This window comes from Gymnoscopelus microlampas (assembly GCF_963454915.1).
Source record: "Gymnoscopelus microlampas genome assembly, chromosome: 7".
Lineage (NCBI taxonomy): Eukaryota > Metazoa > Chordata > Actinopteri > Myctophiformes > Myctophidae > Gymnoscopelus > Gymnoscopelus microlampas.
In genome coordinates this window covers 33,857,593-33,862,586 of record NC_139944.1, presented here as the reverse complement: position 1 = coordinate 33,862,586, position 4,994 = coordinate 33,857,593, and positions in this window count along the sequence as shown.

The window sequence follows — 4,994 nt, the reverse complement described above, 5'->3', positions numbered from 1 at the left end:
GGGACAGGGGTCTGAATATAAAGCACCACTTGTGTTCTGACAGTTTTTATACACCCCCCCTCCCCTCCCTCCCCTCCCTGACTAAAGCCCAACCCCACACCCCTTCTTTCACTGGTTTACAACAACCCTGCCTCCGTGACCCCCCCGACCCGCCCGCGTCCCCCCCCTCCTCTGTTGAAGAAGCAAAGGCAAAAGGAGGGAAAAGCACAAGAAGAGAGAAGAGTAGAATAAGGTCTGGTTGGCATGATTTTTTTGGGAGAGAGGGAAAAAAAAAAGTTTTATGTGCAGCGTTCTTCAAATGCCTCACAGCGCTGATGCTTATAAATAGTGTGTTCTGACATGGCCACAAGCATTTACTGTCACTGGGCTTTACAGAGATCCTGGATGTTTAATTGTGACGTTACATGAATGTTTGGGTGATCAATGGTCATTACTTAATTTATCTATCTGAAGAGTGTAGCAGGGGTGCAACAGTTAATCAAACAAATTGATTCAATCGATTATAAAAAAAATATTTGATAATCGATCGTTTTATAAAATAATCGAATAATAATCAATCCCTATTTTGGGCATGTCATTATCAGTGAAAGGTTAAACAGAAGGTTTAAAAAAAAGTTTAATAGTGAAAATAGCGGATCTACAAGCTCACAACGTGTCGCGATGAGTATAGTCTTGACCTGCTCTATATGTATGGTGTCATGAGAAAAGTTATGTTGTGATTTGGCACTCTAAATAAAAATGGATTGAATGATGAATCTATTGTTCATGTTCAGTCGCAAACGTCATGCTTGAGCATTGAACCAGTTTGTGCTCGCTAGAGACGAGCTGTAATCCATTGCACAAAGAAAGGTATTATATACCTATTGTGCCCCCATATTATGGGGGACAATAGACCGTGACACTTTGACACTTTAGGCTTACGGAGATATTGCCTGTGGAAAGGAATATCTCTCTCTATCCGAAACAAAAGTGTCATTCACTGTTATGCTAATAGTATTAATCCATTTCACTGCGGCCTCAGCAAGCCCCCACCACTCTGCCAGTAATGCCATCAATCAACAGCAGCCGATCCAATACCCTCAGTGGCAAAGGCAGCTTTCACATCTCCACAGGGTACACTTGTAGCACCCCTGTGTCAAGACCCTATAGGAGCAGTGTCTCTCAAAGGTTTTCACGTCAAGGACCCCCAAAATGATATATATGTTGTTCCAGGGACCCCCAGAAGCAAAGACTTGAGTTACAAATGTTCTCTTTAACAATGTATGTATTCCAAGATTTGCACACATTTTCACGATTTTTCTAAAATAGCAGATCTACAAGCTCATAGCGCGGCACTCGGTGCCGCGCTATGAGCTTGTATATCTGCTATTTTTGAATAGTCAAAGTGTAAAATATGGTTAAAGCGGTTAAAATGATTGTGACGCTATATTAACTCATTTTGCTTTGCTGGGGACCCCCTGGTACCCCCCCAAGGACCCCTGGGGGTCCCCGGACCCCACTTTGAGAACCAATGCCCTGTGGAGCAGTGGTTCTCAAAGGTTTTCACGTCAAGGACCCCCAAATGAATATGTATTTGGCCATGGACCCCTATCTAATATGATTAGGGGCTCCCATTCAAGGTTTGCGTTGTTAAAATGTTTCAAAGATATTCAAAACATTTCACATTTCTTTCAAGATTTGTTTTCAAAGTGAGCTTGTAGATTGCTTTGCTGGGGACCCCCTGTGAACCCTGTCAAGAAACCCTGTGGGTCCACGGACCCCTCTTTGAGAACCACTACTATGGAGGATCCATATGCTTTAGCTTTGTTGAGTTCTTCCGCTCAGCTCTCATGCTCACTGTACATCTGACATCTGGAACCACTGGCGGAGGTATGCTAAATGACTTGTGAAAAAAATAAAAAAGCCCCCACCTCTTTACACAAAGAAAAAAAGAAGCAACAACAAAAAGTGGAGGCCAGGGCAGTTGTAGCAGAGCAGAGTGGCTTGTGTGGAACCCCTTCTTACGAGCTCCAGGAATGGTCTTGTAACCTGATACCAGCACTGCTGCCCATGGTCGGTCCCCTGTCCCCCTGCCTTGCTGCCTGCCCCCCCACCACCCCCTCACACACACACACAATTCCCCCCCCATCCATTTCCTCTCTATTCCCCGTCGCCCCCAAAACCCAGACCCCTATCAGTAACATTAAGTTAAAAACGGTGGGGCGCTGGGGTGGGGTTCATTTAGCCCTCACTGTTTTCCCAAGAAGAGTAAGAGAAAGAGTGAGAGTGAAAGTGAGAGAGAGACACAGCAAATTAAACAAAGTAAAAGCAGCAATCCCGCAATGTCAAAACTGTTACAAGTAAAAGTCCTGCACTCTGATTTTTTAGTAAAAGTACAAAAGTAATGGCATCAATGTATACTTGCAGTACCAAAGTAATAGTACAAAAATATTTCTACATTTTGTCAAACTTTGAAGTTCACAACATGAACTTGTGAAGCATATAGATGGGCTGGGGCAGGCCGTAGTGGGCTGCCTGGGAAGCAGAAGCTCCCCAGGTCCTACATGTCGAAGTGTCCCTGAGCAAGACACTTAACACATCGGGTGCCGATCACGGTCTGGACCGTGTTTTCACATAGTAGCGCTCTGGTGCCGAACACGGTCCGAACCGTGTTTGGTGTCCTTTTGTTTTTTTCGTTTTATACGGGAGGGGCTGGAGCAGCTTTGGGATCACCCACGGTGAATCTGACAATTTCGGCCAGATGCATCATCGTGTCAAAAAACATGGCGCACATCCGCTTCCGCTCTATTTCCATCTCTAAAACCCCTATAACTCCGAAACCTTTTACGCTGGGGAAAACGACTCATTTTGTGTGCACGATCGCTCCGCCATTGTTACTCGCGTGAGCGATGTTATCGTTCCAGGCGTAAGCCTGCACCATCGGCTAAAATGGAGACATGCTTTTTTTTCTCATGGAATGCACGTCGTGGGGTCTACAGTTTAAACAGCGCTGCGCAGCTCAGCGGTGAGATTTCGGCACCGAGCGTAATCTGTTATTATAAAATGCTGGCACCCGATGTGTTAAAGGGGAAGACCACTCATTTTCAACATTGAACTATGCAGCACAGAAGGGGGGGTCTTTTTTCTTATTTCCACACAACAGCTCTAAGGTGTATTAAAGACATAGTTCAATGTCGAAAATGAGTGGTCTCTACCTTTAACCCAGTGGTGTGTTCTACAGTGTTACAGTTTAGGCATTTAGAAGACGCTCTTAATCCAGAGCGACTTACAGTCAGCAAGGACACAAGATAATACATCATAATACATCAAATGCATAAAAATAGTAATCTTAATAATAAAGTAATACATAAGTTAACCAATAATCTAATAATAACTACTACATACGTAAACCAAGAACCTATCATCAGCCTGTACATTGAAACTATACACACTATAGGATGCCAGGTCAACAATGACCTGGCACCTGTCTACATAACATGCTATCTAAGTTACATTTTAGCCTTTGCATAATCTTGCAAGGTCGTCAAGGCTAGGGCAAGTGCTCTACTACTAACCATGTCATCCATTGACCACACGCGAGCGTAACCACGACCACACGCATGTCGAGCATATCGTATGCCCTCCGAAAAAAACCTAGAACACACCAATGACTTAACCCCTAACTGCTCCCCAAGGTGCGGCCCAGTGGCCCCATGTTGCGCCCAGCCGCCCACCGCTCCTGATACTTAGGGCTAGGTTAAATGCAAATACCTCATTTCAATGTATATGGGAATAATATACAGTAACATATACAGTAGTACCACAAAGGAGTGCAGACCAAATTATTAGTATACTTATTATTATAGTACTTACTTGAGTAAATGCACTTACTTTCCACCACTGCGTAGCAGTAATGTCACCCCAGTTAAACATTCACTGGACTTTTTAGCTAGTTATGTTTTTTCTTTTTCTTTTTTTATACGCTTGAATCACAACTTCCTTTAAGATGGCAATAAAGGTGCAGAATTGACAATTTGACAAACAAGAGGGCAACGGGAAGAGCCCTGTCCTCCCTTCCTTTCTCTTCCTCTCCTCTCTCACAGTCATTCCCTTAATTTCCCCCTCTTTCCCTCCGATTCTTCTGCTTTCATCTTCATTCTAATTCAATACACTTTTCGCACCAGTGCTGTTTTCAGAAAGGGACTGATCTGCCTTATTTTCTCAAGTCAATAATAATCAAGCTGTGTTGTTTAGATGTAATGTTTATATGGTCAGTGGTTCATGGGTGCTATGATAACAAACAATGCTATGACAGTAACTACTAAACTAAACAAATGGTGGCGTTACAACCACACTCCCCTGTAAACAGAACTAACCCCCGGTGAGCTCAGGGGAAGAGGTGTGATTACTGAGGAGCATGTAGTCTCTGGGTTGCAATGGATCTGCTCTGAGATGGCATTTTAGTGAAGAGGTGGTTGGCAGGGTGGATAGAGTCTGTTTTTCGATCTTGCCAGCTCTCTTCCTTGCCCTGGCGGTGGTGTACAGGTATAGGCTAATTGATTGTCAGTAGCTGATAAGCCACAAACAGAGTATAACCACAAAGCCGCGGTCTTCATCACACAGTGATGGAGGTGCTGGCCCGTTGGCAGAGGCTCCTGAGGAAAAGCAGTTGTCGGCTGTCCCTGTGTTTTTGAGCAAAAGACACTGAACCCCTAAACTGCTCCCTACGAGCAGGTCGGTGCTTCTGCCATCAGTGTGGGCGTGTGTGTGGGTGAACACTTGCAAACCATTAAACTTGTGTGCCCCAGACAGCATGCACACATACTTCTCATGGCCTCTCTGCAAAGGCCCAGTACTACTCACGTCATACGGTTTTATTTGTTTACATTGTATTGACAGTTCAGCACATCTGTTACAGCTTGGGGCAGCTTGGAAACACGGGCTTCTTTCCTTCGGTAGACTCATACTCTAACAGTGTTTTACCGGTCTCCCTAAAAAAACAGCTGCAGTTGATT